Source organism: Heliangelus exortis, chromosome 18, assembly GCF_036169615.1.
Source record: "Heliangelus exortis chromosome 18, bHelExo1.hap1, whole genome shotgun sequence".
NCBI classification, from domain to species: domain Eukaryota; kingdom Metazoa; phylum Chordata; class Aves; order Apodiformes; family Trochilidae; genus Heliangelus; species Heliangelus exortis.
In genome coordinates this window covers 13,968,693-13,982,572 of record NC_092439.1, presented here as the reverse complement: position 1 = coordinate 13,982,572, position 13,880 = coordinate 13,968,693, and the positions used below count along the sequence as shown (strand labels likewise).

Genomic DNA, 13,880 nt, shown 5'->3' with positions numbered 1-13,880 from the left:
AGGGGGCACCCGGTCCCGGCTCCTGGCTCCTGGCTCCCGGTTCCCGGCTCTCGGTTGCCAGGACACCTCGGCGTTCAAACCCGAGCTGGGACCAATCAGCCCCAGGGCTGGGCAGCATCGGCTCCACCTCATCCGCCGCTGCCGTGGGTTTGAATGAAGGAGCCTGAGCGCGGTCACGCAGCCCGTGGGAAGCTGTCCCTGTGTCCCTGTGCGGGTGGGCTCTGCCCCCGCCCTCTGCGCTTCGCCGGGAGCAAACAAAAGGGCTGTGGAGAAGGGAAAGGAGGGAGCAGCTCTGCCCGCCCTGCCCAGCCTGGGACTCCTGGGTCTGTCTGCTCCCGGGGTCACCTCTGCCCGTGGCCAGCAGGTCCAGGGAAGGGATTCTGCCCCTGTGCTCAGCCCTGGGGAGGCCACAGCTTGAGTCCTGTGTCCAGTTCTGGGCCCCTCAGCTCAGGAAGGAGATTGAGGTGCTGGAGCAGGTCCAGAGAAGAGCAAGGAGGCTGGGAAGGGATCCAGCACAAGTCCTGTGAGGAAGGGCTGAGGGAGCTGGGGGTGTTGAGGCTGGAGAAGAGGAGGCTCAGGGGAGACCTCATCACTCTCTCCAACTCCCTGAAAGGAGGTTGGAGCCAGGGGGGGGTTGGGCTCTGCTCCCAGGCAACTCTCAGCAAGACAAGAGGGCACAAGAGGTCTCAAGTTGTGCCAGGGGAGGTTTAGGTTGGACATTAGAAAGAATTTCTTTCTGGATCAGCCATTGGAATGGGCTGCCCAGGGAAGGGGTGGATTCTCCATCCCTGGAGATATTTCAAAAGAGCCTGGATGTGGCACTCAGTGCCATGGGCTGGGAACCACGGGGGGAGTGGAGCAAGGGTTGGACTTGATGAGCTCTGAGGTCCCTTCCAACCCAGCCCATTCTGTGATTCTGTGACACTCCTTGTGACCCCAGAGCAGCCACCTCCACCCTCAGAGATCTGCCCTGGGCCGTGGACACAGCTGCAGGGATGCTTTCTGGCTTGAGTGTGGTCACAAAGGCATTTTTCATCCCAGCCAAGTCCTGCAAGATGGTTTTTTGTTTGTTTGTTTTTGATTTGTTTTTAGGTTTTGTTTGTTTTTTGCAGAGCCCAGAACTGGAGCCCCAAGCCCCTTGTGAGCAGAGGGTGCAGAAAGCCCATCCTTGGGGCAGGGCATCCCCCTGCAGCTGCCACTGAGGTGCAAATCTGAGTGAGCAGCCAGCATCTCTGCTGCTTTGGTGGGTGCCAGGGGGGGTGACACCCACCAGGCTCCTTCCCAAGGTGGGGTAGGTTCAGGTGCCTCTGAAGAGAGGCCTCCAGGTCACCCTGGGGGTGGTGGCAGGGGATGGCACACAATGGTGACTTCATGGGCCCAGGTATCCTGGCAGGGCCCCTCCTCTGGAGCCCCTTGGCCCCTCCAAACCAGGCACCTCTGTGGATCTCTCCTTCCTGCTCATGGGATTAATTAACAGGGTAACATCCTCCATGCCCAGAGCAGATGCTGTGTCTCTGATTTCTGCTGACCTGCTGATTCCTGTTGATTCTCTCCAGCAGGAGGCAACTGAGGTTTTGCAGACTCCCAAGAGAAGACCTGAAGTGTGGTGTGAGCACACTGGAGGGAAGAAGTGTAGGATCAGCTTTGTGTGGTGCTGGGCCTGACTCACCTTGCCATTCTACCATCTCCCAAACACTAATTTCATTCCAATAATTAGCTACACCACTGAGGTCTGACCTGCTCCTGTGGCTGGCACTTGGGCTCCTTTGCTTCCCACCCAGTTCAGGCAGCAATTAACAAATCCAGGCTGGCTCCTCACCCCACTACATTCTCTGCTCCACAGGCAGGTGCAAAGGAGCTGATTCCCTGAGCCTTTCCCCAGGGGACCCACGTGTTGCCTGTGTAGGACACTGTTTCTGCAGGAGATGTCCCACGTGAGGCTGGGAAGGGATGTAACTCATTCATTTTCAGAACATTCCTCTAGTTAATTTGGGGTGACCCTCTGGAGCAGCCAAAAGCACAGGAAGGTGCCCATGTGGCTCTGAGGTTTTCCTGCTCATCAGGCTCCAGCAGTGCTGGTGGGGCCACAGTTGGAGATGTCCCTCGTTTGTTTTAGTTCCTGTGGGTTAATTCCATGGACTCAGCACAGGAGGAGAGGAGAAACAACAGCCCCAGAAAGCAATGGGGTGGATTTAAGCCTCTCATTATCTCCATCACCCCAATTACAAAACCTGGGGAGGGAGGCAGCTGTCAGCCCCACTGACACACAGGCTGCAGGAGGGGGAAAACAACATTTCTGGGTCCTCCCAAAGGAGACAGACAAGAGAACAAGTGCACATCAGCATGGAGCCAGGGGGCCAGGTGGGGGTGAAAGGAGATTGAGGTGCTGGAGCAGGTCCAGAGAAGAGCAAGGAGGCTGGGAAGGGATCCAGCACAAGTCCTGTGAGGAAGGGCTGAGGGAGCTGGGGGTGTTGAGGCTGGAGAAGAGGAGGCTCAGGGGAGACCTCATCACTCTCTCCAACTCCCTGAAAGGAGGTTGGAGCCAGGGGGGGGTTGGGCTCTGCTCCCAGGCAACTCTCAGCAAGACAAGAGGGCACAAGAGGTCTCAAGTTGTGCCAGGGGAGGTTTAGGTTGGACATTAGAAAGAATTTCTTTCTGGAGAGGGTGCTCAGCCATTGGAATGGGCTGCCCAGGGAAGGGGTGGATTCTCCATCCCTGGAGATATTTCAAAAGAGCCTGGATGTGGCACTCAGTGCCATGGGCTGGGAACCACGGGGGGAGTGGAGCAAGAGTTGGACTTGGTGATCTCTGAGGTCCCTTCCAACCCAGCCCATTCTGTGATTCTGGGATTCTATGAGGAGCAGAGAGGTGGTTGCAGCTGTCACACCAAGCATGTGCAATGCAATCAGATCACCCTGGGCATCCCTGGAAGCCCTGATCCCATCTGTGAGGCACTGCAGAGCTCCCAGCTCCAAGGGGCAAGATTGATGGAAGGGGGAAGAAAGCAAATTCTGTGCTCTGCTTTTCATCTAAAGAGGATGTGGAGCAGCCCTTGGTCAGCCTGGATGCCCTGGGCAGAGCTAGAAGAGGACACAGCCTCACTCCTTTGTCACCTCTATGGGGGCAGCCCAGAAATACGGGGCTGAGACCTGGTTCTGCTGGGCTGAGCCCCTCCTCTGATGCTCAAACAACATGCCTGGATGATTTGGTCCTGGTGTGGCTTCAGACCTCCTTCTAAAGGGTGACGTGGGTTGTTTTGCTGATTCTTGGTTCCAAACCAACAAATCTTTGCTGGTGATGCAGCGTGGGATCTCCAGGCAGTGGGACTGGAGGTGGCAGCCCTTGCTTAGGAAAGCCATTCCCATGGGAATCAGAGAGAGAGGAGATGAATCAGGGCGAGGTGGGGAGAGGAGCAGCCTCAAGGGGAACCTTGAGGTGGAGGAGTGCTGAAGGGTTAAAGGATTTTACTGAATGCACAGAAGAGACTAAATGGATCCGAGAGTAAAACTCAAATTAGGAGACCTAAGAGGAAGCAGCCAAGCTCTGAAACAATAAAGATAATGATTTCACCTGCCAGAGAAAAGATTAGAGCCAAGTGGTGAGAGCAGATTTGTGGTGGGGCCAAGAGGAAGGAAAAAGTTGTAGCAAAAAACACCCATTAAAAAAAATAATGAAGAACTCTTGTTTCTCAGGACAGATCCACATTACAGCCTCACCTACAGCAAAGTTCATCTCAGGACTCACACTGTGCAGCTGTTTCTTGCTGTTATAACAGGCTGAATGGCTTCAAAGAGGTTTGAAGTTCCAGTTTCAGTCTGTCACACACTTTTTGGCATGAAATAAGCCAGGAGAGATTTGACCACAGTGAGGCTTGGTTGCTTGCTTTGCTTTTCTATGTTGTCTTGTAAATAATTTTTACTTGGGATAACAGGAAAGGAAGGGGCTGGCACAGCACTAAACGTGTTCCCTTCAGCTCCCAGGCAGCACCAGGCTCTCACCTATGGCCCTTTACACACCATGGGGTCTCTGCAGGAAACCCAAAAAGATTTGACACTGGGAGGAGAGCTTTGTGTTCAGGAGACAGCCCAATGCTCATAAAACCACCCAGATTTCACCCCTGCCCTTCAGAGGAGAAAGAGTTGTGGTTAAAAAAAAAAAAAAAAAAAATTAGAAAACCCAAGGTGGTTTCTGCATGATATGCAGTGCTCATTCCTAATGGCATCACAGGAGCTGGCAGCCAAGAGCCAGCAGCATCTGGAGGGGGTGACAGCCAGAGGAGCAGGGTCACCCTGCTGACCTGTGCCCCAAGGCACCTTTGGCAGCATCAAACCCCATAGATAACAGAACAACACAGAGAAGGGGATGAAGCTCTGCTCCCTGGAAGCAAGGACTTGGCATGTCAGGAGTCTGCAGTCTGGAAGAGAGGTGGTTGAAGACGTTATGGTAGAGGTCTGTGGAGTCATGCAAAGCCCAAAAAGGGTCCCTCTGTACAGCTTTCCTACCCTCAAGAGAGGAAAATGTCCCCTACCCTCAGCTCTCCCACCTAACTTGGTGTCACCTCCACTGAAGATGCACTCAGCCCCTTGTGCAGGTCACTGATAAAGGTGTTAAACAGACCTGGCCCCACTCCTGAGCCCTCAGGAACACCACTGCTGAGCACCAAGAATGTATTTAACTCCATTTACTGAAGAATCCCACCAGGCCTACAAAGGATCACCCATTTCTCACAGAGCTGAAGCTGCATCTCCAAGCTCATGCCTCCTGTTTCTGGGCTGTTTCTCCACCACCAGGAGCACACTGGCCATGGCAGGCAGCACAAAGCCACCACCTCCCTCCTCCAGCTCCCTGTGGGGAAACCTTTGCCAGCCCCAGGGTCCCACTGCCCATGCTGTGTGTGCTGAACCAGGTCCAATATTTGTCTGCTGAGGCAGCCCAGAGCCTCAGTGCCTGCTGGAGTGAGGGCTGCAGAGGGGCAGCAGCTCAAGAGCCCCCTGTGCTCCTTGTCTCTCCCACCTCCTCTTTCCTGACTGTCCCTCTGGATACACCAGGAGGGCTGTGCTGGCAGCCAGACACCACAGCCTGGATTTGGTGGCTTTATCAGCCCCAACAGGAGGTGTCAGGCACCAGCCAAGCCTGTCTGTTCTTGCTCTGGGTCTTGTGCCCCTTGGGAACCATCTCAAGGGAGCTTGCAGCCTCACAGAGGGGTGTTTTCAACCCAGCATGAACCAGTGCCTCTGCCTGAACCCCCAGCATGAACCAGTGCCTCTGCCTGAACCCCCAGCGTGCCAGTGCCTCTGCCTGGCTTACATTTTTTTCTACCTGATGATCACAGCAGGGACCTCAGCCCCAAGCACGGTGCTGCAAAACTTGTGATAAACCCCTATGGCACTTGGGGTGTCCTGGGAAGGCCTGGCCAGAGGAGGGGGGTGGTTAAACTGGAGCTACTGGGCTTCCAGTGCAGGAGGGAAGTCCTGCTGAAGCCAAAAGTTAATGAGAGGGCAGAGATTCTGGGCAGGCTTTGTAGATTTTTTTCTTCCCAGATTAAGCAGTGATCTGTGAGGCCCAGAGAGCTGGAGGGCTTGCAGCTGGAGGTGAACATCAGGTCAAGGAGTCCTTTTTCTCTGCCTTTCAGCCCCAAGCCCCTGAGGCAGAGGTGTTACCTAGAGCACAGAGCTTTAAAAGCACAGATCTCCTACCTTCATCACCTCTTTCTCCAAGAGAAAAATTTGGGGTTTGAAAGCCAGCTGGGATGCTGCTTTGCCCCAAACCAGCAGGAGAAACATCAAGCCATGGCTCTTCTGCCCTCCAAAGTCCACCAGCTTCATTTTTCCAGGCTGAGCTCACTCCTCTGCACCTGCAAGAGTCTGCAAGCACCTGGGCAGCTGCAGAAAACCCATCCTCACCTCCAGCCTCTGCAGCTGACTCCTGGTGTGGTGCCAGGGAGGTTGTTCACAGCCTGACTCAGCCCCTCTCCTGTTTCCTTGCATTGCAGAAGTGTAACTGAGGTCTGGGTTCTGCTGTCTCTCCTCAGCAGCAAAGGTCACCACCCCTCCCCTGGTCCCTCCTGTGCTGTGTGTGATGTCCTGGAGGACCAGGGGGTTCTGTGTCACCACCTGGGTGGTACCACTCAGACCCAGGTGGGCTCTGAGGGCAGCTCTGCCTTGCACCCAAACCCCTCCAGTCTCATCAGGGGCATTAGGGACAGAGGAGCAAAACCATGGAACCTTAAAAATCTTCTTTTGCAGTGCAGGTTTTGGGGGATGCAATTGCTGGGCAGCTTGTGAAGCTGTGACTGAGGGTGGGGGCTTGGAGGGGGCTTCCCTCCAAGAAGGCCAATGGCATCCTGGCATGTATCAGAAACAGCGTGGCCAGCAGGTCCAAGGAAGTGATTCTGCCCCTGTGCTCAGCCCTGGGGAGGCCACACCTCGAGTCCTGTGTCCAGTTCTGGGCCCCTCAGTTCAGAAAGGATATCGAGGTCCTGGAAAAGGTCCAAAGGAGGGCAACCAGGCTGGTGAAGGGACTCGAGCACAGGCCCTATGAGGAGAGGCTGAGGGAGCTGGGGGTGTTGAGGCTGGAGAAGAGGAGGCTCAGGGGAGACCTCATCACTCTCTCCAACTCCCTGAAAGGAGGTTGGAGCCAGGGGGGGGTTGGTCTCTTTTCCCAGGCGACTTTCAACAAGACAAGAGGACACAGTCTTAAGTTGTGCCAGGGGAGATTTAGGCTGGATATCAGAAAGAATTTTTTTACGGAGAGGGTGCTCAGGCATTGGAATGGGCTGCCCAGGGAAGGGGTGGATTCTCCATCCCTGGAGACATTTAAAAAGAGCCTGGATGTGGCACTCAGTGCCATGGGCTGGGAACTGCACCGGTGGGTCAAGGGTTGGACTTGATGATCTCTGAGGTCCCTTCCAACCCAGCTAATTCTATGATTCTATGATTCCCCTGTGCAGAAATCTGCCTGGTGGGGACAGTTTCCTGGTGGGATGCAGCCAGGCAGGGGGGGATTTCAGACAGGACCACATCTGTCTAAACTAAACCTGGCTGAGGGTGCTATGGGGACAAGAAGAGGCTCCCCAACACCCCTGATCCCTCTCTGCTATGGGTGCTCAGTCAGAGAGCACCAAGCAGCTTGGAGAGGAGGGAGATGGGAGGAAAAACCAACCATAAACCACCACAGAGAGTTCTGCTGTCACCTCCTGGCCACTGCTCCAAGTCTTGTTAGCATCCAGAAGTTGCACTGATTAAAAGCTGGGTTTTTAAATTTTATTTTCCATAAATATATATGGATAGATATCCCTGGACCACTGAAGCAGCTTGCTTTACACTGACACAACTCATTCTTGCCTGGGAAGGAGGTACCAGTACAAGATGCTTCAAGGATGTGTTCACAGCAAGTATTGCACCTTTTAAGAGAAAAAAAAAATAAAATTTCACTTTCAAAACACTTGCCACATGTCTGATTAATATTTATACCTATAAAAATGCTGTGTGCCCTCTAGGAAAATGAATCCAAAATAATTAAGAGTGTAAATTTAGATTAGTGGAACCACAGCAAGTCTTTTTGTATACATTCTCATTTGAAATAAACACTCTTAATTTAGGTTAGTTTATAATTAATTAAAAAAAAAATCCTTAGCTAAACTGAAGGGACCACTGGTTCGTTATGTTCCAAATGAGACTGTTAATAAAGTTCTTGCTGTTTATATTTCTGTCATGATTACCCCAGAACAGAAACCCCTGGGAGTTTCCCTGGACAGACAAGAAAACCTCAGGCTCTGGGAGGGGGACCTGGGGACACTGATAACACATCCAAGCCTTTCCTTTAACCCCAGGCTGACCTCTTGAGTGGAGAACCAGCCCTTTTGGGCTCTTAAACCTCCAGTTCCAACGTTTTCCTGCCTCCCTTGTGCCTCTTGTCCTCTGATGGGGCAGAGGAAGGGAATTGCTCTCTTCCCAAGGGTGCGTGGGGAGGGAGCCCTGTGGGAACCCAGGCTGATAGGGATCAGCTGTCAGAGTTTTTCCAGCAATGCTCAGGTGCAGATGAAGCTTTTTCATGAGCCCAGTGTTGTCACTCACCCTGCAGACAGCAGCTACCCCCTTCCTGGGAGCCCAGCAGGGTTAGGAGCTGTGTGTGCATGTGTCAGGAGAGCTGGAGCAGTGAAGAGAAGCTCCAGCCCACAGGCAGGGGCCTTACCCTGCCCTTATTTCTTCAGCAAAGGCCTTTCTGGGGTCAGCTGGGGCCAAGACAAGATGCAGCTTTTAATTATTGAGCCCAGTTTTGTAACTCCCACTGCCAGGTCATGTTTGACCCCCTCAGCTCTGCATCTCTGCACCATTTTTAGCTCAGCTGGTTGCAGCCTGCAGTTCTGGGCTGCTACCAAAACAGCTGAACCCAAGAAGCTGTCTCTGATGTAATTGCTTTTGCAGGACTTTTGCACAGGAGGAGGGGCAGCACTGCATCACCTGAGGGATGGGGGGGGTGGCTCTGATGCTGTGGCTGCCACACCAGGTCCAAGGCCACCACCTCTTCCAGTGAGAGGGCTCAGGAAGGGTGTTAGCAACCTGTTGTTAGCAAGGCTTGTGGTTGTCACCTGCAGCAGAACCCACCAGTGACACCAGGCACATGATAATAAAACAAATATGCATGAAAATCCCTTTTGCCCCCTCTCTGCTGAGGGGGGAGGCTCAGCTTCCTCCAGGGGAACAGATGGACACTGCAGTCCTGTTCCCCTTGGGCCATGCTGAGGCAGGAGAGCAGGGGACAGATGGCAGAGAGGAAAAAGATCCAGAACCTCCTGAGTGGCAGAAATTGCAGGAATCCCTCAGCTTTCCAGAGCCAAGATGCTGACCTGGAGCTGTAGGTGGAGGCACGTGGCTCTGCCAAGCCTGGAATAGCAGAGCAGCTGGGAAGTTCTTGCCTGTAATTATTACAGCAGATGGGGAGGAAAGGAGAGCTCTCAGGGGAAGAAAAACAAACAAGGAAAAGGCAGGATGCTGCAGGGCTGGGCTGGGCTGGGGGGAAGAGCAGCACTTGGCACTGCAGCAGGTCCCCAGAGGGTGGCAGGGGCACCAGGGACATGGCTGGGACAGCTCTTCCCCTCCACACCCCATCAGGAATTTGGGTGACCCCAGCACCAAACCCCAGCACCCAGGGCTCTCCCATCTCACACGGTGCCCCCTGCCCCTTCGAGGATGTCCCAGTTTAACACTGGCCTGGCATTAAACTGAGTGACAGACACTCTCTATTAATCTCTCTCTCCTCCCTGATAAAGAAAGGAGAGAGAATAAGGGAGAGAGACTGATGGGTTGGAAACTGAACTACACAGCTTTAATGAAACAGGAATGAGAAATTGGAAAAATGACTAAATCTATCCAAATCTACAGGAAAATTGATGCCAGGTTCCTCCCCCTCTCCCCCAATAACTCTCCCATCCCCACTGAGGCTGCAGGGCAGCCCTGGGACAGTCCAGGCTGGAATCCTGGGGTCAGCAGCAGTTGGGAGCTGGAGGCAGGAACACAGAGATTCAGGCTGGGATGGATCAGGAGCAGAGGCAGAGGAAGGGATGGAATCCTCCCAGGATGCTGAAGCAACCAGGGAAGGGGTGAAGAAAGGGAAGCAGGAAAGGCAGGAAGGGCAGGAAGCTGGAAGCTGGCTTGACCCTGGTGATCCCTGCAATTTCTCCTGAGGATGAGGTGTATGGGATGGAATCCTCTGTTTGGTCAGTTCTGGCATCTCTCTTGTCCCTTCCTCCCCAAAGGAGGCTGCAGGTGGGACCTCTTTATTCCTCCTGGAGGGTAAAATGTTCCTCAGAGCTGAGCAGTGTCCTTGGCTCTGCACACCAGGCTCTGGCTGGAACTATAACCATGGAGTGGGATCAGTCCTAGAAGCAGACACTGTCTGAGAAACTTGCTGTGAATTTCAGCAGTGCAGCTGCTTACAAGAGACTGAGCTGAGAGCAAAAGGACAAGGCAGAAAATCCCCTTTATCCTGGCCCAAACCAGGACAGGGGACATGGCTGGGACAAGGAGAGGATGACAGTGACCAGGATGTTCCAGAGGGATGGATCCTGGTGTGTTTCCCCTGGTTCCTGCAGCTGTTTGCTGCCAGCTCCCACACACCTGTGGGTTGCCAGGGCCACGGGTGGTAACACTGCAGCACCAAGTGCCTGCATGGCAGAGTTTGGAGGGAAAGCACCCAAACTGCTCCCCTGGGGATGCTGGGCAGCCTCTGCCTGGTGCTGGGGGAAGCATCACTGCAGGAATGCAGGAGAATGCAGGCCTGGAGCAAACACCTGCCCAGGATCAGGATGTGCCAAGCAGCCCCAACAGAGCTGAAGGAGAAAACCTCAAGGAGAGGCCCTGCATGGGACAACCTCCTCCAGGAGCCATGGAGAAGGGAAAGAGGTGCTGAGGGGCAGCATGGGGGAGAGGGGGAAATTCAGAGTTTGTGAGTGAGGTGCAAAAACAGCCTCTCAATAACAGCCTCTCAATTTCTACACCTCTTGAAAAACAAAGATGGTGGCTGCTATTATTTCGGGCTTTCATGATTAAGATAAAAAAAATAAATGGAAAAAAAGAACAAAAAGACAACAAGTCTTTGAAAACATGGAGAAATTGGGAAGTGCAGCAGACACATCCCATGGTCTGGCTCTGGCACAAGGACAGGGAGCAGTGCAGGCAGTGCAGGGATGCTTCCTCCCCCCAACAAGCCTGGGAGTCTGAATGGAGCAGGATCTAATCATATCTACCATGTATTAAATGCAAAGATTTAAATTCAGTGATTAAAATCACAGGCACCAACCTACAGATTGCAGGAGGCTGGGAGAGCATTTGGGCCCATTTCAGTGTTTGCTTGTCCTGTGCAAGAGGCTCGTGGCTGCAGAGATGAGCAGGGAACTTTACCTGTCCTGTTCCTGTGCTCTGAAGGCTTTGCCCAGGGCATCTGTTCCTGGCTACAACTAGAGATGACACAGGAGCAGTGGCAAGGGGTTAGGAGGCTGGATGCCCAGGATTTACTCTGCAGAGATATTTTTATGCTCCTTCATTTTCTGTCTGCTGCTGCTGCTGCCTCCATCCCAACAGCATCATGAATATCATAGAATCATAGAATCATAGAATAGGCTGGGTTGGAAGGGACCTCAGAGATCATCGAGTCCAACCCTTGAACAACTACTGCCACAGTCACCAGACCATGGCACTGAGTGCCACATCGAGTTGCTTTTTAAATGTCTCCAGGGATGAAGAGTCCACCACCTCCCCAGGCAGCCCGTTCCAATGTCTGATCACCCTTGCCGTGAAAAAATTCTTTCTAATGTCCAATCTGAACTTCCCCCGGCACAATTTAAGACCATGGCCTCTTGTCTTGCTGAGAGTTGCCTGGGAGCAGAGCCCAACCCCCCCCTGGCTCCAACCTCCTTTCAGGGAGTTGGAGAGAGTGATGAGGTCTCCCCTGAGCCTCCTCTTCTCCAGCCTCAACACCCCCAGCTCCCTCAGCCCTTCCTCACAGGACTTGTGCTGGATCCCTTCCCAGCCTCCTTGCTCTTCTCTGGACCTGCTCCAGCACCTCAATCTCCTTCCTGAGCTGAGGGGCCCAGAACTGGACACAGGACTCAAGCTGTGGCCTCCCCAGGGCTGAGCACAGGGGCAGAATCCCTTCCCTGGACCTGCTGGCCACGCTGTTCCTGAGCCAGCCCAGGATGCCATTGGCCTTCTTGGCCACCTGGGCACACTGCTGCCTCCTCTTCAGCTTCCTGGCAATCCAGACTCCCAGGTCCCTTTCTGCCTGGCTGCTCTCCAACCACTCTGTCCCCAGTCTGTAGCGCTGTATCCTGAGGTGCCTCAGCACCTGCCTGCTCACCTAAAGCAACACCAGCCTCTGCCATCCCAAGCCTCTCCCTCATGCTGCAGCTGGGTCAGCACATCACACAGGGCAAAGCTGCCAAGCTCAAATATCATCTATCTCTGCTACAAACCTATCTCCCAGCCCCTTGCATGCCACCAGGCAGAAGTGGAGACAAGAGTCAGCAAAAGGCCAGGGCAGGTCCTGTTGTGCTCTTCACCCCAATCCTTACAACCCCCCTGGGTGCTCCTCTGCAGCATCATCAGTGCCCAGGCCTTCTGCTGGGGACAGACAGGACCCAAAACTTTCACCACCCACAAGACACTTGGGGTCTCTGGAAGCCCCAGACTGGGATCCAGTCCTCTGCCAGTGTGGGAAGGATTCCATCCAGCTGGGATGCACCTTTGCCCACCCAGGGCACTTGCTAAAGATGCAGAGCTGTGGCAATGACTTGTCCATGATAAAAACTGCAGTGTGGATTTCCTGCAGCTTGCCCCAAGGCTGGTCACTCCCTCTGATCTTCAGCCCCTCTAAATCACCTGCAAGGCAGCTTGATCTTCAGGTGAAGTCACCACTTTTCCTGCAGCACCCAGGAGCTGCCCGGGTTTGGTTTCTGAGCATTTTCACTTGTAGAAGTTCCCCTTGTGGGACTCTTCCACCCCCTCGTGTCCATTTGCAGTGTTCCTCTTGCTCTCCAAACGCAGCTGAAGCTGCACTCTGCTTGGCTGTGTGCAGGTTTCCCACTCAGAAGTGATGCTCCAGCTCTCCATCTCACACTTTATCTTCCTGACTCAGGCTGTGCAAGGCTGCCATCCCCTGGCACGCATGAAAAAGACACAAAACAAACAAACACAAACAAACAAACCAACCCACAACTCAATTATCCCCTTAATTTTATCACGCTGAGCCCCAGCTGGGGATGTGCCAGGGTTTTGGTGGCAATGGGCAGAGGACATGGGTGGTGGATGCCTCGTTGGAGGGACAGGTCAGGACAAGGCTCTGCTTTTGTTACCTGTGTGGGACCACACTACAGGTCCTGACAGGTCCCACGGTTTGTCCTGGGGACACAGGAAAATAGTCCAGAGCTGGAAAACGATTCCACTGCCCCTGAGCTTCGACCAAGGCTGTCACCACAAGTTCTGTATTTCTTCCGGTGACAGCAAGAGACCTCCCAGGCAGGTTCTTCCCTGCCAGGGTCACTTCCCAGCCAGCTGGAGTGGTTTCCCAAAGCCTGGCCAGCACTCCCCTCTCTGGGGACACAGACACCCCCCTTTTTTGGGGGCTGCACAAGAGACCTGACCTCTCCGAGGTGTCTGAAGCGGGCCAGCTCTGTGCCTGCAGCACCAGCCCACAGCTCACTCCCTGGGGTGTGGGGTCTGCCCACACCATGGTGTGGGAGCTGTCACTGCCTAACAGGGGGGTCACCCCCTCCCGGCGGTGCCGTAGCCCCCGGGCAGTGCTGGTACCGGTGACCACCAGCCCGGGAGAGGCCGTAGCCCAGGGCTGGCAGCGGGAGGGGTCCGGGGGGGAAGATGTGAAGCAGGAGGAGGTTCATACCCACCCCCCACCCCCCCAGGAACGAGACCGCAGCCTCCCGGCCCTCACCCCGCAGAGCGCCTGGGGGCCACGGGGCTTGCACCAGGGCGTGCACGAGTGTCCCAGCACCCGCTGTGCCTTGCACAAGGGTCCCCCCGACCCCCTGGGCACTACCGGCCCCGTGCAAAGCCCCCCCCGCACCTCCCCTCACCCGCACCACTCTTGTCGCCCCCCAGTCCTCACTCAGCACTTCCCAGTCCTTCCCAGTTCCCCCAGTAAATCCCCTATTCCCCCACTAACATCCTAACACCGCCTTCCCACTTCCCACCGCCCCCTCCCACTACTCCCTGGCTCGTCCCAGTCCCTTCCCAGGGCATCCCGGTCCCTCCCAGTACCCACCAGTTTGGGTTCTGCTCGCCCATGCTGGCCCGGGGCTCTCACCGCCTTGTCCCGAACCGGTGCGGGACGCTCCTCCGCAGCGTTACCAGGTCCTGCGGGGGGTGCCC

General features: G+C 54.6%; 1 long non-coding RNA gene across 1 annotated transcript; it reads right to left on the bottom strand.

The window, feature by feature from the left end:
- Positions 1 to 7,249: 7,249 nt before the first annotated feature.
- Positions 7,250 to 8,588, bottom strand: LOC139804396 (uncharacterized). Its single transcript, XR_011729369.1, has 2 exons — positions 8,463 to 8,588; positions 7,250 to 7,402 (listed from the first exon to the last, which is right to left on the bottom strand). It is a non-coding gene; the product is annotated as an uncharacterized lncRNA (long non-coding RNA).
- Between the last annotated feature and the right edge of the window lie 5,292 nt (positions 8,589 to 13,880).